A 23815-nucleotide genomic window follows, 5' to 3' on the forward strand; every position below is an offset into this window, starting at 1 on the left:
CCTCCTGTCCAAAAGGGCTCCACCTGTCACCTACGCCCAGGCTCCCTCTTGGTCCACTCCAAAGCCAGGGAGGGGGAGTGGGCCATCTTGATGGCCGTGAGTCCTGGGTGTCCCACTGCTTGAATTCCTCCCCTGGCCATATGAGCTGGGAAGTCTTGGGGGAAATCATCTCATCTTCTTGAGCCTCACTTTCCCATCTGAAAAATGGGGATAAGCATGGTGCCCCCCCCACCGAGATGGTGGTTTGGATTAAATGAGATGGTGCATGTCAAGTTTCAGCCCCCAGAGCATGTTACATGTCAGCTCTGATTATTTGATTCCCAGATTCTCCTCCTCCCTTCCCAGATGCTCCTATGGCCTGGACAGGGCTGATCTAGGGCAGAGAAGACAAGAGAAGGAGGCATCAGGTGCAGCCTCATTGGACCTGGTCTCCCCAAGTTCACAGCCAGGCCCCCCGCTCCCCGAGCCTCCCCAGAGGCTGACCGCCTCTCAGCCTCTTTCTCGTTCTGAAGTAGAGATCAGGTCAGGAGGGGCTGAGCAAAAGCCTGAAGCTCTTTGGAAATGACAGACAGAGATGATGCCCTGTTGGTTCTTACCTTTCTGACTGGTCGGTGTCCACTATCTGCCGGCTGGCAAATATTTTTCATATCACCCCTATTTGTAAATCTGGTTCATCTGCATGCATTGCTTTCCCACTGTGTGTGTGTTCTGGTTTTAGGTTATGTGGGGGGGTGGGTGCAGGGGGGAGCGACCGAGGTGACTTCCCTGGTGGCGCAGTGGTTAAGAATCCACCTGCCAGTGCAGGGGACACGGGTTCGAGCCCTGGTCTGGGAAGATCCCACATGCCGCGGAGCAGCTAAGCCCGTGCGCCACAACTACTGAGCCTGCGCTCTACAGCCCGCGAGCCACAACTACTGAGCTCGCGTGCCACAACTACTGAAGCCTGTGCACCTAGAGCCCGTGCTCCGCAACAAGAGAATCCACCGCCATGAGAAGCCCGCGCACCACAACGAAGGGTAGCCCCCGCCCGCCACAACTAGAGAAAGCCCACGCGCAGCAACGAAGACCCAACGCAGCCAAAATAAATAAATAAATTTAAAAAAAAATAAAAAATCAGCCTTGAAGTGGGGGCTGTGTTTGGTGGAATGTAGGATTTGCTGGAGGAGGGATTTACAATTAAACCAGAAAAGGCACCACATATTTGATCCCCAAAGTGGAGCTAGTGGTAGGGCAGAGATGCACTCAGATTTCCTTCCCAAGCCTGGGCCTCTGGGCCCAGTTCCTCAGTCATAAAATGGGGAAAAAAACACATCTTCCTCATAGGACTGCTAGGAGCTAAAAAGAGCCAGGGTGTGGAAGGCTCCTGGCTCACTGTAGGTACTCATGAAAGCCGAGTCCTTCCGTGTTTCTCTTCCGCCCACCTGCTTTGCAAGCACAGACTCAGTCCCCATCACAGACTTAGCAGAATCAGAGTTAGTTGTGGACTTGATTCTCAGGGTAGCATAAGCTCCAGAAGGCAGGGGTGCCATTAGGTCCAGTCAACAAACAGTTATTGAGAGAGCGCCGAATCCTAACCACTAGACCACCAGGGAACAAACATTTCTTGAAATATCATGGTGTGCAGCCTGCCGGCCCCCTGAGGGAATACAGTGGTAGTGCCTGGTCCATGGAGAGCTCTCAGTAAGTGGAGAGAGATGAAGAGATGGACAGATGGAAGGAGAGGTGGAGGGGGGATGGAGAGGAAGGAGGGGAGTGGAGAGAGGGATGCTGGCTAGATAAAGGATAAAAGGGTGGAGGGATGGGTGGAGGGAGGAGGGGGAAATAGAAGGAGGGAGGGATAAAGGGATGAGTGGAGGACTGGAGAGATGAATGGTTGAAGGGATGGAGGGGTGGAAAGCGGATGGAAGAATGGAGGGATGGAGAGGTGGATGGATGGATGGATGACTAGATGGATGACTGGATGGGTGGGTAGGTGGAGGCATGGATGGTTGGATGGGTGATGGGATGGAGGGAGAGAGGGAAAGTTGACTAATTGGCTGGAAGAAGGGATAAGGGGGAGAGTTTGAGTGGACGAATGAGGGAGGGATAAAGAGAACGATGGAGAAAGAGAGAAATTGATAGATGAAGAGATGGAAAGGTAGAGGGGGGCTGAGGAAGGGATGGAGAGGTAGAGAGAGAGAGATGAAAGGAGGAAGGACAGAGGAAGGGAGGGAGGGATGAATGGAGAAATGGAGAGTTGGATGGATGGATGGATGGATGGATGGATGACAGGGTGGAGAATGTATGCAGAAATGGAGGGATGATCTTCCTCTAAGGAGCTCACCTTTACCTGTCCCTGCAGATCCTGGCACTGGGTAGGCACCTGTTTGATTTCAAGGTATGTATATTTGTTTCGTTGAAACCAACGTGGGTGGCCATGCTTTGGAAAGACTGCAGGCCCTGCAAATGCTGAAACATCCCATTTTGTCTCCTCCTTGGTCGGAAGTGGGAGGTCCTTTGAGGAAGACAAAGAGAAGAGAAGCAGGGAAGTCTGCTAGGGGGAGGAGGAGGAGAGGGCAGCTCAGCTGTTCAGTGCAAAAGTCCCACCCTGGTGGCATATGGGGAACATGTGGCCCCCTCCCTCCTGGCACTGGAGACACGTCATGCCAGGAAAGCTGGCAGCCAAGGGCACGGAGTGTTCCCAGAGGGAACTGCTGGCAGTTGAGCCGGAGGCAAAACTTGAAGCTACAGCCTGGAGTGGGCTCTGGAGCCGGCCCCGGGGGACCGTGGGATGCTGGGAGAGGTGGGCTCTGTGCTACCTGTCCCCCGGGGCTCTGGGAACAGTCGCCCCACCGGGCCTCCAGCAGGGAGCAGACCCCCACCCATGCAGGACTTTGGAGCCCCAGTCACTCCCAGGAACCAGTGCTGTGGAAAGAGCCCTGGACTCGGGGTCCACTCTGCCCCTCACTCACCACGGGACCCAAACATGTCACTTCTTTCTGGGCCTCAGTTTCCACGTTGTTCCAAACACTGTTCTGCTCACAGCAGCTAGTCAATAAGGAGGTTTTTATCACCAAGGAAGAAAAAAAAAAGCACTGTATATTGAGATTTCCAAAAAGCCCAGTGCTTTCTGTGTAAAGAACTGCCCATTATCTTGAAATCATACCACCTTCCTCTTACATTTTTGGCATTAAAGAGTACCATTTCTTTTATAAAATAAGGGCTGGTAATGGTAATTTTGTCAGACAACCGCCCTTTTTTTTGTAATTCTTCACGGGGTACACAAAATCGCAAATCGTGAACCACTAGACAAGATAATTCGTAAAGGGCCTTCCAGAATGGGGTAGAATTCTGTCTTAGATGTACCCCCTCCATCCCCCTCCCCGCTCTCCTGCTCCCCATCAGGGAACATCAGGGCCTGGGTTTGGAACCCAGGCTCCCCATCAGGGCCTGGGTTTGGAACCTCGGTGTCTACAACTTCCTTCTTGAACCTTCCAGCTGCCCCTGGGGGCAGCAGTGCCCTTGGGGTTCTGGTGCAGGCAAGGGATGCTCTTTGGGGCCAGAACTGGGCCTTGCCTTCAACAAGCCAGCTCAGCCCCATTTGATGCTCAGTTCACTCTCCACCCCCAACCACATACCAGACACCGAGATCAGCTGGAACCAGTTCGCTCCTCCAGGGATCCTGAGACCAGACTCCCTAGAGGTGCCCCAGGACAACTCCAGACAGGACACATGTGGGCTGACCATGGCTCCCTACGGACTGCACTACATCTGGAGAGAGTCAAGTTCAAGTTCAGCGGGGGAGCAGCCAGTTAGGTTGGGTGGGTCAGACCACAGAAGACATGATTGAAGGCTTGTGCGCCTCAGCACATGTGGACTGACTACTCCGGACCCTCTGTGCTCGCACGCCCTGCCAGACGTGGGGATGGGCAGTCCATTAGAGGCAGTGGGAGCTCGGCAGTCAGAGGCATTCCCAGGCAGGGCCAGAGCCTTGCTTCCAGAAGCCCCTCCAGGGACACAGCTCTCCTTTCATTTTCTCTTCTTCCCTGGGTAACCCCGACCGGTGCCAGCTCTCCTGGTCTCAAAAATTACTAAAGAAACGTTAAGACCAGCCCCAGTGAGACAGACCAGCTCAGCGGTTTCTCCCGCTGAACAGACTACAGGCAGCTTGGAAGGCCAGAGAAACTGCAGACAGGCTGGGCCCAGCCCGGCTCTCTGGTTTCCTGGATCTGAGAGTTTGCGCTCATTTATTATTTAGCAAATATGTCTTAATCACTGACTAAGGGATGGGTAAAGCACCCCAGAGGGCGCTGGGAGCATGTGTGTCTGTGTCTGCGTGTATCTGTGTGTCTGCGTGTACCTGTGTCTGTCTGCGTGTATCTGTGTGTCTGCGTGTATCTGTGTGTCTGCGTGTATCTGTGTGTGTCTGTGTGTCTGTCTGTGTGTCTGCCTGTCTGTGTGTCTGCCTGTCTGTGTGTCTGTCTGTCTGTCTGTGTGTATGAGGGGGTGGGGATGGGGAGGGGGTTTCTGAGATCAATCAAGTAGGGCCTCTGTGCACCAGGGGCCTGAATCCAGCAGGTGTGCACATGGGGAGGCCGGCGCACCCCTGTTCACAGAAGCGAATGCAGAGGGTGTCAGTAGGAGCTCCTGCTATGATGCGCCAGGCCCTGAGATGTCGTCACCAGCAAGGCAGCCCCAGGGATAAGTCAGGAGCCTTTACTTTGCTAAACGGACTGCAGTTCCCGGAACAGGAGGAAACGTAGAAAGGCTTACATTTAAAGTTTGGGGTTTTTTGTTTGTTTTTTAATTGGTAATACACATACCATTACACAAATGGAGATAACTTGAAAGGATAGCAAGCCAGCTTCCCACCCTCCCCACCTGCCAGAGTCACGAGCTCCCCCTGAATCTGCATTCACAGGAGAGGCTGTCCCATCCTTTCCAAGGGTGTGGTCAAGGTGAGAGCATCCCATCCGGCTGAGGAAACTGAGCTGTAGACCCTGCAGGGCCTCAGGGATTATCTCAGCCAATCTCCTTCCTTCCATAGACTAGGAGAGAGACAGAGAGAGCGGGAAAGGGACCTCGAATTAACAAGGCAGGTGAGGCCGGGGGTGGGCTGGGTGGGGGGTGGGCAGGGCTGGAACCCATGCCTCCTGACTCCCATCCATCACCCTCTCTCCTGACCCCACTGCTTCCCTGGCTACTGACCAGGGGCAGGTGGGACCCCCAAGAGGACTGACGATGTGGTCAGTGAGGGTGGAGGGTGTCCCCAGACGAGAGCCACATGCTTAACATGGCCTCTGATCACTGAAGCCTCCTGGGTCTGAGCCAAAGCAGGAGCTCGTGGCTGGGGCCCCCAAGCAGCCCTCGAGGGTGGGAGCTGAGGCATGACCCCTCTCGGACCAGCTTGTCACTGTTGGCACATATGGCACTCTCTCCGGGGGCCTCCATACGGTCACTCCCAAAGTTGGGATAATCCCAGAACTGACTCACAGGCCAGCGGTGAGGTTGGAATGGGATGGTCTGGAGATCTCAGCTCCGAGCCGGGCCCAGATGCTCCTCTCAGTGTTAGAACGAGGAGGAACAGTGTGGCTACCGCAGCAGTTATGCCACCTCCACCCCGGCCTTGTTTTCTCCACGGCACCGTCCGGATCTGACATTCTATGTAGTTTACTCATTTCTTTCTCATCTCTATCCACAAGATGTTCCACGAGGACAAGGATTTTTAATTGTTTTTGTTCACTGCAAATTCCAGCACCCAGGGCGGTGCCTGGCACAGAGGAGATGCCCCATGTAGATTTGTGGAGTGAATGAATGAATGAATGAATGAGCAAATGAATGAAGCATTTTGTCTTGGAATCTGAACACCCCATCGTGTCTCAGTGAAGAGTTGTGAACTGAATGAGGGAGTGAGTAGGAGGGACGGAAGTGAACCCTGCCCAGAAGAATGTTAGGGGCTGACCAGTCATCAGGAAGGTCTCCAGCTCCATCAAGGATGACAGGGACCCCATGAGCAGAGGAGCTGGGGGAGGGGCTTCCCATAGCCAGCTAGGTTTCCAGGCACCGAGAAAGTGGTTCTCCACCAGGTCATCGCCTGGAGGTGAGGACAAGCCTCAGAGTACCCCTTCCGCAAGACCCTGGGTCCCGAACGGTGGGACAACCCTGGGAAGTCTATCTTCCCTGTGCCCCCTGGGCCCCCCCATGCTCCCAAATACCCTGTGCTTCTGGCTGCCCCACCAACATTACCACAGACCACCTAGCTCTGCGTCTCCCCTGTTACTTGCAGCAGGGAGCAGGGCTGATGGGCCATTATTTACCCAACCCCTAGCATGGAGTCAAGGTGTCATCAGGACCCAAGGGATGTTGGAGGTGAAGGAAGGAAGGAATAAGTCCCACCTCGTCCCCACATCTCCATGCCCCACCCCCACCCCCCAACCCAGATGGCTGCCTCAGCACCAGAGCCTCTGGCTTTGCTGTCTGCCTCTTGTATCTTGGCCACTTATTCAATGGGCAGCCTTCAGGAAGCTCACAAAGGCCCGTCTGTGAGCACAGACCCTGCATCTTTTCCCCTCCCTTCCTCCTCCCACCCCCAGGATTGGTCTCAGCCCCTCTCCCTTCAGCTCCCATTAAAATAAACATCCATTTAACGGGATTTCCTTAGGGCACCTCCTCCTCCCAGGGAAGCCCCAAGCCTGGCTTGGAAAACGGCCTTCCCACCTCTGGGTTTCCTTTTAATTGTCCTTTTCCTTTTACTTGCTGGGGAGCGGAGGGGGGCGGTGGGCGCCGAGATACAGCTGGGCCCTTCCCCGCCCCCGCTCCCCACCCTCCCCGCCGCAGGCAAGGATTAAGTCAACAGGCTGCCAAATGCTCTGGGGCAGTCACCCCTGGCCCCTGGGCTGGGCTGCTCTCTGCAGCCAGCCAGTGAAGGGAGGAAGAGGTGAGAAGAGGGGGGTGTCTGTCCCGGTCCAGTGAGGTGCTGAAACATTGCAGAACAGGGATTTAGGGGCTTCCTTCCAGCTGTTTCCCACCACCACCACCACCTCGCCCTTGATCTTTTTTCTGCTGCAGCTTCAGTCACCGGGCCTGCTCTGCTGTGTGACCTGGGCAGGCCTCTGACCTCTCTGGCTTTCCATTTACCTTCTGGAAAGTGGGGCAGAAAGAATGAGCCTGAGAGGGTGTGGGACTTCGTCCATTGTCAGAGTCCCTTTGGACTCTCCATCCATCAGTCCTGCCTTCAAGTATTGGTTCATTTAGCAAACATTTTCTGGGCCTCAGAATGTGCCAGACCAGGTGCTGGGGATGCAGGCGTGAACAAAGCACAGAGTCAGCCCTCAGGGAGGCAGAGGGGGAAGAAACAAAGAGAATTCAGTGTGAGCAGGGCTCTTGACAAAGAGGAGACAGAACCCAGCGGGGCGCAGAGAAGGGTGTCTGTACCTGGTGATGAAGCAAAGGAAGGTTGACATCTGAGAGACAATCAGCAGTAGCCAGTAAGAGAAAGTCCTCATCAGACCTAAAACTGCCCTGCCCTACGGCCAGGGCTGCTTCTGCAGCTTCTCAGTAGAGACCCAGGCTTTCTGGTCTCATCTTCCCTGGTAATGGCTGTGCTCCAGTTACAACCATCTGTCAGCTTCACTGGGGTCTTGAATGCCCTGACTCCCAGCATTAGTCAGGGTTCTCTGGATAGAACTAGTAGGAGATGATAGATAGACAGATAGAGAGATGATAGATAGATAGATAGACAGATAGGTGATAGATAGATAGATAGATAGATAGATAGAGAGAGAGAGAGATGATAGATAGATGATAGATTTATTATAAGAAATTGACTCATGCGATTATGGGGGCCGAGAAGTCCCATGATACGTCATCTGCGAGCTGGAAACCCAAGAAAGTCAATGGTAATTCAATCCAAGTTTGAAGGCCTGAGAACCAGGAGCGCTGAGGGCAGGAGAAGATCGGGGTCCCAGCTGAGCAATCAGACAGGAAAGGCTGAATGAGTCCTTCTGGCCTTGGGTGGCCTCAGCCTGCAGGGGCTTGAAGCAGGATTTCGGCGCCCCGGCCAGAGACTGAAGTCAGGCCACAGCAGTGAGAGCGCTGAATCCCAGCCACTAGACCACCTGGGAGCAGTGGCCAGCGACAAGGCCCTGGCCCGTACGGCTGCAGAAATGAATTCCCACGAAGACGGAAAGTAGTGAAACAAGTAAAGTGTTCACTAGGAGGAAAATGAGTACCTGTGGATAGACATACAGGTGGGCTTAGAGAGAGAGTCACGCCTTCGTGGTGGTTTGAATCACTTATATGGGGCATTTCTTCCGGGTTTCCTTTGGCCAATCATCTTACTTTGCTGGGTTCTGTGTCCCTATTTGGTTTATCTCAGGGTCCTCCCATGTGTGCGCACGCATCTCTTAGCCAAGATGGATTCTAGCGAACAGGCCTATGGGTAGGTTGACATCACCGACTATGGGGTGACGCCCCCTTCCTTTGACCTCTGAGGAGCCTTTCTGCGCCTGTGCGGTCGGGAAGGTCTTCCTGACCTCGAGAATGAGGAATGTGTGGTCTCTCATCTGGGCAGGGCTTAGCTCCTCCTCCTCTTCATCTTAGAGTCTGTGTCCGCAGGGGACAACTCCAGCTGTTCAGCCTGGGGCCCGTCTATGTCCTGCCTCACTTCCTTGGCCTTTTTGTTCTATTCAGGCTCTCAGCGGATTGGATGCTGGGGATTGCCACACTGGGGAGGGCAAACTGCTTTACTGAATTCCTTGATTCAAATGCTAATTCCATCCAGAAACGCCCTCACAGACACACATGCAGAAATGTTTAGTCAAATATCTGGGCACCCCATGATCCAGGCAAGTTGACACACTAAACGAACCATTATACCTTTTTATTTACTTCCTTTCTGGCAACCACCTTCCACCTCCGCTTTCTTCTGCATCCAGCTTAGAATCCATGGTGGTCCACCATTCCAGTGACCCTCTGGCCAGTTCCTGAATCACACTTTTCCATCTGTCTTTTGCACCCACCTGCAAAATTGCGACCCTAGATGAATTGATTCTCAGCTTTCTCTTTACCCGCACCAGGACAGAAGGAGGAAATCACCCCCTACAGCAGGTTGTTCCCACTGAAAATACAGGAGCCTCCTAATACCCACAATGCCCTAATGTATCTCTGGACCACTCATCTCCCAAGCCCTGAAATATCTAGTCCAGTTCCTACTGCTGCATACCAAACACCCCAAAACTCACTGGCTTAAAACAACATTTGTTTAACTCACAAATCTGTGATTTGGGGCAAGGCTTGGCTCTGCTCCATTCAGCATCAGATGGGGCAGCTCATGGGAGTTTGGAGAATCCACATCCAAGGAACTCATTCATGTGGCTGGTAAGAGTGGTGGTCCGAACGGGGGTTGGAAAGGAACTTCCAGACATAAGGCAGAATGTAAAGAAGATAGAATTTATTAGAGGGAAGGGTCGCTGCCAGAACAGCGGGCCAACTTCCTAGTAGTCTAGGAGAGTCGAGCCCGAACATGTGCTACTGATCAGTTTTTATAGCCAGAAAACAAAGGAATGGTCCGAGGTGAAAATTTCATTTACTGATTGGTCGAGGCGCATATACCTTCCTTCTATAGGGTGGGAGTGGGACAGGGCTATGCCTTTCCTTATTTGGGACAGGTCCTGTTGCCCAGGTGGGCGTTGCCCAGGTGGGCTCAGGAATTTCGTAACCATCGCAACAGGGTGGAGAGGGAGATTAAGAGTCCGGTAGGGGGTGTAACTCTGAAACTTTTTCAGGCAGGGTCGTCCTTTGTCGTTGAAGCACCATTGTCTTTAGAGCACCACAGTAAGTTGGTACTGTTCTCAGCTGAGAGCTTGGAAAAAATTGTGTGTGTGCTGGGGTCAGGACATGGGGGGCCTGGGAGGGAGGGGTGATAAAGCAATGGCGTTACATGTTTACAATAAGTGGATCTGAGTGAAGGGAATATACATGTTCATTGTACTATTTTTATTTTTACAACTCTTTTGTAAATTTGACATTATTTCTAAATAAAGGGTTAAGAAAATAGAAGTGTACTACATAACTTCTGAACATTTGAAAATGTTGCGATTATCATCATAATTGATTTCACAATGGTCAAAGACCAGCCTGTACTCTGTATTATTTCAATCTTTGGAAATTTTTTGAAACTTCTTTTATGGCCCGGTAGAATCTTTTGGCAAATTCCATGTGCCTTTGAAAATAATTCTGTCATTATTTGATGTATTTCTCTATATACATCAGGCATTGCCTGTTAATTAGGTTATTCATATCATCTACATACTTATTGATTTTTTTTTTTTACCACCTTGCTCTAAAGTTACTGAAGAAGGTGTGTTAAAATCTCCCACTAAGAAGCAGCAGCATAGCACAGGGAGATCAGCTCGGTGCTTTGCGATGACCTAGAGGGGAGGGATAGGGAGGGTGGCGGGGAGGCTCAAGAGGGAGGGGATATGGGGACATGTGTATGCATGTGGCTGATTCACTTCGTTGTACAGCAGATGCTAGCACAGCATTGTGAAGCAATTATACTCCAATAAAGAAGTATTTAAAAAAGCTCTCACTAAGGTTATTGATTTCTCTATTTCTTTTTGTAATTCTCTATTTTTTTTGTTGTTTATATATGACTAGGAGCACATAAAAAACAAACAGATACCAACAACAAAAATAATCCAAACAAAGCAACTTCCCTCGTGTCCTCTCCTGCCTCCCTCACAGACAATCAATCTTCTCAAAAGACTTGCCTAACTCAGTGCAGCTCAGTTTAGTGTAAGGACCGGCAGCGTCAGCATCACCTGGGAGTTTGGTGGAAAAGCAAGTTCTCTGCTCCACCCAAGACCTGCTGACTTAAAGCCCTGGGTGTGGGACCCAGGAATATGTCTGGACAAGCTCCGGGCGCTTCCCAGGCATGCTACACACCAGAAAGCACTCAACTTCACTGCTTGCCTTGTCCACGCCTTCCATTTATTCCTCTACCTTTCCAATCTGGCTGCCGTCCCTCACTCTTCCAAAGTGATGGCTCCCATCAGGCCCCCAAATGATCTCCTAGCTACTACATCCACTAGGGATTTTACCCCTCAGCAGTGTTCCACCTGTTTACCATTTCTTCCTTGATTTTAGAGAACAATTCCTTGTTTTCTGTAAAAAATAATATGTATGCTTATTATAAAAATGAGTTACAAAATATGGACCTGAATAATGTTAAAAATTACCCTAAATCCCATCACCCAGAAGCAACTGTTATTAACACTTGGTTAATACAATTCCAGGCATTGCTTTATGCATACTTATGGAGAGAAGGATGGACAGAGAGATAATAAAAAATAGAGAGAAGTACTATAATAATATGGGATAACAAAAATCCTATTTTAAAATAAAAAGTATTGCATTTAATTTTACTTGACTCTAATCGTATAAAATAGTATAAAAACAAGTTTAGTGGGGGAAAAGGAACTGACCTAAGTAACTCTGAAAACAGTTTTTTGACTCAATACTGTAAACCTAAAGAGGAAACACAGTACAGAGACACTATACTCTCACCCTCCAGGTTATCCATTCTCTGTACTAGGGCTGTATATATACATACATACATACATACACATATATACATATATATATATTCTAGATAATGAGAGCCAGCTTTTTCACTGTTAAAGAAAGACATTACAAATAAGTAAGGGGGAAGGCTAGAATGAATGCTGTAATGGTGGATTGCAGTCAAGGTGTCAGTATGAACTCATGTTTATTATAATATATATACAAGTAAATGCAGAAATAAATATAGTTATGTGTGTATACATGCATTTCCTAGCTCTGTCTGCTGAGAGGACCTGGAAGCAGTGACACTCCAGTAACAATAATCACACCTAGCACTCAGATCTTGATTTCTAAATACCATTCTCTAACAAAAAGAACCAGGACTCCCTGGAGAAATGGCTGATTCTGGGACTGAATTCTAGAAAAAAATGTAAGATGAGCCTGGAGCATCTTGTACTGCCAGAAAAAAGTAAGAAAGTGCTTACATAAAAAAAAAAAAAGTGGAGGCATGTCAAATGACACAGGAGGCTATACAACATCATAAGTCATTAGGGAACTGCAAATTAAAACAACACTGAATTACCACCACACACCTATTAGAAAAGCTAAAATCTAGAACACCAACAACACCAAGTGCAAGTGAAGATGTGGAGCCGCCGGAACAGTCATACCCTGCCGGTAAAAATGCAAAATGTTACAACCATTTTGGAAGACAATTTGGCAGTTTCTTACAAAGCTAAACATAGTTTTACCACAATCTAGCAACTGTGCTCCTAAGCATTTACCCAATTTATTTGAAAACTATGTCCACACAAAACCTGCATATGAATGTTCATAACAGCTTTATTGACAATTGCCAAAACTTGGAAGCAACCAAGATGTTCCAATAGGTGAATTGATAGGTGGGTGGGTAAACAAAATGTCGTATGTCTATACAATGGAATATTACTCAACGATAAAAAGAGATTAGCTATCAAGCCACAGAGACATGCAGGAACCTTAAATGCATATTGCTAAGAGAGAGAGGCCAAGCCGAAAAGGCTACTTACTATATGATTCCAACTATGTGACATTCTGGAAGAGGCAAACCTATGGAGACAATAAAAAGATCAGTGGTTGCCTAGGGTTCAAGGGTGGGGGATGAATAGACATGACACAGGGGATTTTTAGGGCAGTGAAACTACTCTGCATGATACCACATTGGTGGATACATGCCATTATACATTTGTCAAAGCCCGTAAAATGTACAACACAAAGAGTGAGCCCTAAGGTGAGCTATGGACTTCAGTTAATAATAATGTGTCAATATTGGCTCATCAGTTGTAACAAATTAACCACACGGATGCAAGATATTAGCAATAGAGGAAACTGTGTGTGTGGAGGGGTGAAAGAGGGGAACTTTCTGTATTTTCCACTCAATTTTTACGTAAATCTAAAACTGCTCTAAAATATAAAGTCTATTCAGTGGGGGAAAAAAAAAAAAAACCCACTGGAGCCAACCTGATAAAGCTCTCAATGGCCAAGGCTGGAATAATTTAGATAACAAAACAGATGATAGTATTGGTTATAACCCAAAGAATAAAATAAACATTCATTAGCCCATACTGCCATAAACAAATGATTAGCTAAATAAATAAATGGAAGGGACAAATATTCCTTGTAGAGAATTCCAAATAATAAACTTAGAAGGAATGAGGGCAATAGAAAATCATCATTTGAACACAAGAGTAATAATTCAACAGGCAAGATCCACTGATTAATGTCCCCAAAGTATCTCTCCAAAAATATTTATTCATTGCTGTGGTGGTTTTAATATATGTTCACAAATTCTTTCATACTTCTCTCTCTAGGAAGTGGAGATTAATTCCTCTCCCCTTAAACAAGGGCTGGTCTTAGTGACTCACTTCTGTCCAGTGGAGTACGGAAGGGGAAAAACAGGTTCTTTTCACAGAGGAAACTGGCAGACCCCACCTCAACCAAGTGAAACCAAGTGATCAAGGTTAATGTCACCAGTAATGTCATGTTAATTTCATGTACTTTCTGATATGATATGAGAAGGGCATTTTTACTCTTTTGGTATTCCTCCCCGAAATCTGTAGTCTCGATCTAGTCCAGAGGAAACATCAGACAAACCCAAACTGAGGGACGTTGTACGAAATGCCTGACCAGGACTCTTCAAAAGCGTCGTTTGTGAAAGACAAAGAAAGACTGAGAAACTGTCACAGGTGGGAGGAGACTAAGGAGACACGGGACAACTAAATGTAGTGTGCTACCCTGGACTGGATCCTGGAACAGAAAAAGGCAGTTAGTGGGAAAATTGGTGAAATCTGAATAAAGTCTGTACTTTAGTTAATAATATTGTTTCAACGTGGGTGTCTTAGTGTGGACAAATGTGGCGTGGTTACACAAGATGTTAACATTAGGAGAAGCTGGGGAAAGGGTATATGGGGGACACTTAGCAACTTTTCAGTCTAAAATTATTTCCAAATAAAAAGCCTAAAATAGATCAGCAAATTGAAATGGAATAAATTGCTAAATTTCAGGTAAACGCTCTTTTACCACAAGTGACATTAGTTCCTATAAGGCATTTTAAAATGAATAAAAATAATGTATAAAATATTAATTATGAGATTAGAATAATCATGTTATTTTAAAAATGACATTTTCCAACTTTATCCCAAATATCTATTGATTCTTGCTGTGAAAAAATGAAGAAATTAATGCATTCACACTTCTTCCCACCATCTCTCCTCCAACTCCCAATTCTTTTTTTTTTTTTTTTTTTTTTTTTTATAAATGTATTTATTTATTTTTGGCTGCATTGGGTCTTCATTGCTGTGCGCAGGCTTTCTCTAGTTGCGGCGAGCGGGGGCTACGCTTCATTGCGGTGCGCAGGCTTCTCATTGCTGTGGCTTCTCTTGTTGTGGAGCACAGGCTCCAGCCGCACGGGCTTCAGTAGCTGTGGCTCAAAGGCTCTAGAGCACAGGCTCAGTAGTTGTGGCGCACGGGCTTAGTTGCTCCGCGGCATGTGGGATCTTCCCAGACCAGGGCTCGAACCTGTGTCTCCTGCATTGGCAGGCGGATTCTTAACCACTGCGCCACCAGGGAAGCCCCAACTCCCAATTCTTGTTAGTCCTATTAATATTATCATTTTATGGTTGATGTTTACAACATTTGCACTGTGTCCTATACTCCAAATTCACAAAGATTTTTCTTTTTTTTTATTGAACTATAGTTGATTTTTTATTTTTATATTTAAATGGATTCAGTGTTGATCACCAATGTGCTTACCCTGGCTTCTCCATTCTGAGCCATTTATTTTGATAAATCCCCTTGTTGACTAGATTTCTTTGCCCGGTAGTTTGCATGTTTCAAGAAGGACTAAGAGGGAATCATTCTCTAGGTTCTTGGATGTTTGAGAATGTCTGTCTGTGGCCTTTCTTTGAAGGCAATTTATCTGGGTATAAATCCCTTGGGTCACAATTTCTGTTCTTCAGGACTTTGTAGATGGTGGCCCCTGACCCTGGCACAGAACATGTACAGAGAGACGTCTGCAGCCAGCTGGATCTCCCCCATTCCTATGACTTGAGATTTGTACCTTGATGCCCATATGATTCTTTAGCCTTGACGTTCAGTAGTTTTATTAGAATATCATGCTTGATGCTGAGGGTCTTGAATCAATTTTGTATCTCCACATTCAAATCTTTATTTCAGGAAAGTTTTGCCCTGTTGTCAGAATATTTCTCATCATCGTTCCATTTGTTCTAGTTTTCTTTTTAGGGACACTAACTTGTGCAAATGTTTTATCTCTTGGGTCTGTCCTCCACGTCTTTTAGTCTTTCCTATAACTATTTGTTATGGGCTGAGTTGTATCCCCTCAAAAAGATATGTTGAAGTCCTTGCCCCCAATACCTCAGAATGTGAGCTTGTTGAGAAATAGGGTTGTTGCAGATGTAATGAATTAAGATGAGGACATGCTGGATTAGAGTGGACCCTTCAGGCAATAGGACTGGTGTCCTTATAAGAAGAGGAGAGACACAGAGAGAAGACCAACATGATGGAGGCTGAGATTGGAGCATGATACAGCCACAAACCAAAGATGCCAAGGTTGGCCAGCTGTCCCCAGGAGCTAGGGGACAGCTGTGGCACAGATTCTCCCTCAGAGCCCACAGAAGGAGCCAATCCTTCTCACACCTGGATTTCGGACTTCTAGTCTCCAGAACTGTGGGAGAATACGTTTTTGTTAAGACACTCCATTGGTGGTAGTTTGATACAGCAGCCCTAGGAAACTAATATACTCTATATGTTTGTTCTTTTCTATTTATTTTTGTGTATTTTGCTGTGTGCCCTTTCTCGGGTCTAGGTTTCTGTTTATTCTGAATTGTTTTTCTTCTTTTCAATATGTCTTTTTAATTTCTAAATGTCTGTCCTTGTTGCTTCCACTTTTTCCCTGAGGGCCGCCAACTCACTCTCTGTCTGCTGCTTTACAATCTCTTTAAAAACCTTGACATCTTAGCTCATTCAGAGAGGTCGGACTGCCTCGAGTCCATGGAGAGCTGTGCCTGAATTCTTCCTCTGTTTTTGTTTGTTAAATAACTCCTCTTGTGCTGTAGTCTCCTTTGCCTTTTGCTTATCTCCATTTCCTCTTTTTTTCCCCCCAGTCCCGTGATGTTCCTTTGTGATTATTATTCACCTTGGAACAGGCTGGCAGTTTGTTGAAGGATGATGTTGAAAGAAACAGGGTAGGTAGTCTGGGAGTGATGGGGGTGTGTGTTCTCCAACACACTCTTCTTCTTTTTTTTTTTTTTTTTTTAAATAAATTCTATTTATTTATTTATTTTTATATTTATTTTCGGCTGTGTTGGGTCTTCGTTTCTGTGCGAGGGCTTTCTCCAGTTGCGGCAAGCGGGGGCCACTCTTCATCGCGGTGCGTGGGTCTCTTCACTATCGCGGCCTCTCTTGTTGTGGAGCACAGGCTCCAGACGCGCAGGCTCAGTAGTTGTGGCTCACGGGCCTAGTTGCTCTGCGGCATGTGAGATCTTCCCAGACCAGGGCTCGAACCCGTGTCCCCTGCATTGGCAGGCAGATTCTCAACCACTGCACCACCACGGAAGCCCTCCAACACACTCTTACTAAACCTTTCATTTCCTTTTCCAGGAGCACATCGTCCCCCCGTCTCAGCCCTCAGGGTTCCCAGGCTCTCAGGAAAAGCCTCTGGGCTGCCAAGCTCCAGAGTTGCAATCTGCAGCTTCTTCCTCCTTCTCCATCTCACCCCAGCAGTCTCCGCATGCTGGGAGGTGTTTTGTGCTGGGCAGGGAGAGATGCTGAGTCAGCAAGCTCCCTCCCCACCCCCGCACCCCCGCACAGTCCCGTGGTATTGAGCTGGATCTGAAGCCTCTGATGCCTCCATGGTCTGTACCCGGCCCAGACCCTGTCATCCACTGAGCAGACCTCTCAACTGTGCCATCTGGAGAGACAATCACTTCCTCCTTGGACCTCTGTTTCCTCTCTTGTTTGAGATCATATTTTATAGCATTCGGCAGGTATACTTTCTGGTTTAATAAAAGAAGGAGGTGCACAGCAAAGGAAACCATCAACAAAATGAAAAGGGAACCTACTGAACGGGAGACATTATTTGCTAATTATATATCAAATAAGGGGTTAATATCCAAAATCTATAAAGAACAAATACAACTCAATAGCAAAACAAACAAACAAACAAAAAAAACAAATCCAAACAATCCGATTAAAAAATAGGCAGATGATCTGAATAGATATTTTTCAAAGAAGACATACAGATGGCCAACAGGCACATGAAAAAATGCTCAACATCACTAATCATTGGGGAAATGCAAATTAAAACCCCAATGATTTATCACTTCACACCTGTTAGAATGGCTATTATCAAAAAGACAAAAAAAATAACAAGTGTTGGCAAAGGTGTGGAGAAAAGGGAATCCTTGTGCACTGTTGGTGGGAATGTAAATTGGTGTAGCCACTATGGAAAGCAGTATGGAGACTCCTCAAGAAATTAAAAATAGAACTACTGTATGATACAGCTATTACACTTCTGGATATTTATCTAAAGAAAAGGAAAACACTAGTTTGAAAAGATACAGGCACGTCTATGTTCATTGCAGCACTATTACAACAGCCAAGATATGGAAGCAACCTAAGTGTCAATCAGTAGATGAATGGATAAAGAAGATGTGGTGTATATATATATATATATATATATATACATATATATATATATATATACATATATATATATATATATATATACACACATACACAATGGAATACTACTCAGTCATTTTAAAAAAATGAAATCTTGCTATTTGCAACAACATGGATGGAACTTGAGGACATTATGCTAAGTGAAATAAGTCAGAGAGAAAGACAAATACTACATGACTTCACTTATATGTGGAATCTAAAACACAAAAAAACCAAACAAAACAAAACTCATAGATACAGAGTGGTAGTTTCCAGAGAAGAGGGGGCTTGGGTGTGGATGAAATGAATGAAAGGGGTCAAGAAGTACAAACTTCCAGTTATAAAATAAATGTCAAGGGGATATAAAGTAAAGCATGATGATTATAGTCAATAATATTGTATTGCATATTTGAAAGTGGCTAAGAGTAAATCTTAAAAGTTCATTTCACAGTGTATACAAATATTGAATCATGTTGTATACCTGAAATTAACATAATGTTATATGCCAATTACATCTCAATTTTTTTAATAGCAGAAAAAAAAAAGATGGAGGTCTTGCTCTTTTTTTTTTCTCCCTCTTCCAAATTCACTGTTGTTTTTAGTAGGCTTTGGGCATATGAAGCAGAGTAAATCAGCCTTCAATCTGCCATTTAAAATTCCTGCATTCTTTGAAAACTCTCTTCCCTTAGCTTCTAGGACCTGAAATACATGCCCAATTTTCCTCTTTTCTTGCAGGCCTTGCTCCATCCTTCTGTATCCAGCCATGTGATGTGGGCAAGATGGAGGTGTCTTGCTGCAGGCCACACTGCTGGTAAGGGGAGGGGCTGAGATTCCAACCTCAGGCACCCTGGCTCTGCCACTAAGGGACAGGGCTTCTCGGGTGTGAGCTCATTTCCACTGGGCACTGCCTCGCATGCAGCTCCTGCGGAACTGCTATGCCATCCTCACTCCCTTCTCAGGCCAGAGTCCCTAGAATAACAACCAAGGGCTCTCACAGGACAAAGGACTCATCCCACCTCCTTCCATCAGCCACAGACCTGGGAGAGGGGGGCAGTTGGCCTCTAGGAACCCTGGATAATGACTCACCTGGAACATTATGGGAATTGTAGTGAAAGGAACACCAGTTTCCAAATATAAACAAGCCCTCAGGAAACTGTGCCCAGCCATCTGGTGCCACGTACTCAGCCAAGGAATAGATAACAGGACCCCTCGGCATTGAGGAGGGGGATTGACCCCAGACTCTGCCGTTGATTGACCTGGGGGGCACCTTGGGAACCGTCGGCCTCTCTCATCTCTTTGTCTCCATGTGTCCAATGGGTGGGGTGGCCTGGAGGATCCCTGAGTCCCTGCTGGTGCGATGCTCCAGGATTCTGGGCCCCCCTCCAAGCCATCTCCTGGGGGCTCACCTTGTTCCTCATTCCTCCTGTAATCCAGCTTGGGCAACTGAGTGGGGATTATTCCCTGCGACTTCTCTAGGGTGTGTCTGAGGCGAGGGCCAGTGGGGCAGCACTGGGGTGCTTGTTTCTGAGGACCTCAGGCTACAGTGATATTCACTCTTCCTTGTCAGTGGAAGAGGAGCTCAGGGCTTCTCTTCCCCAAGGAGCAACTTCATGGTTGGTGAACTAGGGGGCTCCTGAGGCCCTGAGGGTGCCTTTCTGGCCAAGGGCAGTTCTCTGGACCAGCACCTGGTCCTCTGTGCTCTAAAGGAAGTCTCTACTTATTCCAGGGACACAACCTCAAGTCGGCCTACAGGCAGCCAGTGGTAGGCTACATTACAGGGCATAGTTGAGAATTGGGCTGTGGTCAAAGTTGGGTGGTAAGTGGACTTTGAGTCTCATCTCCAGTCACCAAGACCTTTTGATCTTCCTGCCATTCTCTTGCTTCCCTTCTTCTATCCTTACTTATGAAAGGAGAGGATAGAACTTCAAACCATCCATCCATCCATCCATCCATCCATCCATCCATCCATCCAAGGCTATCATCTGTCCATTCTCTATACATCATCACCATCCTTCATCTTCTCAGCCTTTCACTCATTATCCATCCACCATCATCTATTCATTCAGCCATCCCTCCCTCACTCTGTAAATCCCTTGTTCAAAAAACCACAGGCTTAATAACAATAACAACAACAATATTGCTATGAACAATAATGGTCACTATTTATTGAAAGCTGACCATGTGTCAGGTGTTATGTTAATTGCTTTACTTGAATTATCTCATTTAATTTATGTCTATCCAGTGGGTCCCATGTTACGTTGAGGAAACTGAGATGATCACCTAAGTACTCCCTGAGGATGCAAATATGAAGAAAATACCAAATCTCTAACTTCCAGTGCTCACCATGGAGTGAAGGAGACCGATCTGTGAAAACACAGGGTCTCCGTAAAGTCTACAAGGTAGTATAGATAATCATTATATGTTTACATAGATAATAATTATATATTTACATACATATATTTGTTTTACAGATTGAAGATGTCCTTGACATTATATATAGTTATATATATTATAGATATTATATACATATATATAATATACATATATAATATATTATATTAATATAGTTACAGACACTCTGTACAGTAGAAATGCATCCTATGATAATTTTCAAAAGATGAAAATGTTTGCATGCTTTCATTTTGATGATTAAATCTAAGAAATGATTTCCTACACATAAAATATTAAGAATTATGTCTGGCACGTGGTAAACTCTCCTTACATGGGAGTTATTTTTAAGGAAAAAAATGCTATTACCTTTTGTCAAGGCAATACCTCCCTTTTGCAGTGATAATTGACAACAAAAGACATTTTCCTAGACTGACACTTTGGTTCTTGGGTCAGTATTTCTCAAATCGGGGCCTGTGGATCTTAGGGTCCCCAAGACATGTTTTCTCCCGTCAAAGGGCCTACATACTAGTCAAGTTTGAATGAGAAACACAGGGTCGGGGGGCCGGGAGAGCAGGGAACCTGGGCTCAGGGTACCTCTTATCTCTGCTCTCACAGCTTCCCCACAGCCAGGATGACTTGCTTTTTCCTGAGGTTGGTGGAGACCTTGGAAACACACATACCTTTCCCAGGAAAATGAGTTCCCGGGGAAGTCTCACGGCCCACGGGCGCACTCCAGCACCTGTGCTCTGTAATGTAGCCCTAATTGAAATCACATTAACATTATGATTCCATTATGGGGAACAAGAGGCTGGCTGCAGGAATGTGCCCCATGGGACCTAATCAGCTGGACTGGATCATTTATAAAGGGCTGTACATCTGCTGGAGCTCAGTGTTAAGTAAGGTAGACGGGGGCCTATTCATTATTAACAAGGCTTCATGCGTTCAGCCAGGCAGGACTACAAAGCTGGCCGAAAGGCGAGTCTGATGGAGAAGAGGCACTGAGGCACTGACTGCCTACGCCCCATCTGCCTTGCCCATTGGTGGAGCCCAAGATGCCTTCACCCAGATGGAGGTGACTCCTATCCCCAAAGCCTTGCCCGTGACAACCCCTCCTGCCGATGGGAGAGATTAAGTGAATTGCCTGAGCTCCCAGAACTACTGTGTGTAGAGTCAGAGTTTGAACGCAGGCAAGCTGGGTCCAGAGCCCACAAGCTTAGCCAGCTTGTCGTACACAGTCCAGCCCTTGGCAGCTCATGCCTATCCTGGGCTGTGGCATTGTACCCCCCGGTGTTCCGGCACCTTCAGGTCTTCGAGGTTTTGATGTAAAGGAAGGAGCCCTGGAAATCAACAAAGGAAATCAGCAAATGCGGTTGGAGGTTCAGCTCTCCTAGTTAGTTTATTCATTGCTCTAAGTCCCAGGGCTATGACACGCACTGTGCTCGGTGCAACAATTGAAAAGGTGAATGGGGACTTCCCTGGCGGTCCAGTGGTTAAGACTCCGCATGCTTCCACTGCAGGGGGGACGGGTTCGGTCCCTGGTTGGGGAACTAAGATCCTGCATGCTGAGAGGCGCAGCCAAAGGAAAAAAAAAAGAAGAAAGAAAGAAAGAAAGAAAAAGAAGAAAAGAAAAGGTGAGTGACACCCAGTCTTGCTCCAGAGGAGCTCAGAACAAGTTATAATATAATGTGTAGAAACCATAACCAGAGAAACTAATGAACTATAAGTATTCCACTATAAGATATGTGTAGAAAATTAAATACTAAATTAACTAAATATGATTAGAGGTGATATTATATGATGGTTAGCAGTACAGTCTCTGGAATCTGACAAACCTCATTTCCAATCCCGGATTTGTGGCTTAACTGTTGTGTTCACCCCGATCATGTTATTTCAGCTCTCTGGGTTCACCCCCGACTGTTCCTTCTGTCTTGCTTCGTCCTGAGTGTGGGGGATGAGGTAGAAGGACAGGCAATATTGACACTTTGTAGGAAGGGGTTTGCATAGTGTTTACAACTTTGGAGCTGGGGAAGGAAATTTTGGTCAGTAGAGTGTGGTGGTTGAGAGTATGAGCTCTGAAGGATCTGGAAGGCTATGAAGAATGGATCTGTTTCCAAATCACGGCTCTGGTCTGACGGCTGTGTGACCCTGGGCAAGTCCTGCATTAGGAATCTCAGTTTCTACACCTGTAAAATGGGGACAATAGCAGCACTTACCTTACCAAGCTCTTATGAGGATCGAATGAGGTGACGGATGTAAAGCACACAGCACATGATCTGAGATACAGTAAGGATTCAAAAGAAAACAAAACACTTCAGTTATCATTTTAGAGGACTATCCAAGGTGTGAAGGGAGCATCCCTAGATCTCCACTGGCTGTGTGACCTTAGGCAAGTCTCCATGTCCACTTGAGCTGGTAGCACAGGGTGAATATGTTTTGTAAATGGTAACACCATGCACAAATGTGTAACTCTCCTTACTGAGCACCGATTGTATACCAGTCCAGAGCTCAGATATGGGAGATGGGGGAAGGGAGACACAGCCTCTGCTCTCCAGGGGTACGCAGGTGGCAGTGGGAGGCATCATGGCAACTCACGCTACCCCATGCGTGTGGTATCAACTGAAAATGCAGGCCCTTGGCGGGGAGAGAGTGAGCTTATTCCTCCCCACCCACGGCATTTTGGGGGACGGTCTGTTCACTAGATATGAGCATGACCTCTCTTGTGTCTTTTTTTTAACCCCACAGTTTACCTATTTTTTTTGGTGAGAACATTTAAGTTCTACTCTCTCAGCAAATTTCAGTTATACAACACGGTATTATCAACTATAGTCAGCGTGCTGTACATTAGATGCTCTGACCGTATTCATCTTGTAGCTGAAAGTTTGTGCCCTTTTACCAGCCTCTCCCTATTTTCCCCAGTCACACCCCCACCAGACCCTGGCAACCACTTTTCTATTCTCTGTTTCTATGAATTGAACTTTTCTTTTTTACATTCCATCTGTAAGTGATACCATGTGGTATTTGTCTTTCTCTGTCTGGCTTATTTCACGTAGCCTAATGCCCTCCAGGTTTATCCATGTTGCTGCAAATAACATGATTTCTTTCTTTTTAAAGGCTGAATAATATTCTATTGTGTGCGTGTATAAATATTTACATGTCATATTTTCTTGATCCATTCATCCATGGCGGACACTCAGGTTGTTTCCACACCTTGGCTATTGTGATTAATGCTGCAGTGAACATGGCAGTACAGATATATTTCGAGATAATGGTTTCATTTCCTTTGGATAAATACCCAAAAGTGGAATTGCTGGATCATATGGTAATTCTCTTTAATTTCTTGAGGAACCTCCATACTGCTTCCCACGGTAGGTGTACCAGTTTACATTCCCTCCAGCAGTGTATAACTGTTCCCTGTTCTCTGAACCCTCGCCAACATCCGTTTTCTTTTTGTAATAACTATCCTAACAGGTATGAAGCGATAACTCATTGGGGTTTGGGGTTGCATTTCCCTGATGATTAGCGATGTTGACCGTGCACTCCCCTCCGCATTCCAGGGCACAGTTAGGTTTCCTTCCTTCCTGAGGAGGTGCTGAGGAGCCTAATCCTGTCCAAGGAATAATTTTTTAAAAGCAATCAACCTTTACTATGAGCTGGGCCCTAA

This window comes from Balaenoptera physalus (genome assembly GCF_965194825.1).
Source record: "Balaenoptera physalus genome assembly, chromosome: 10".
NCBI lineage: Eukaryota > Metazoa > Chordata > Mammalia > Artiodactyla > Balaenopteridae > Balaenoptera > Balaenoptera physalus.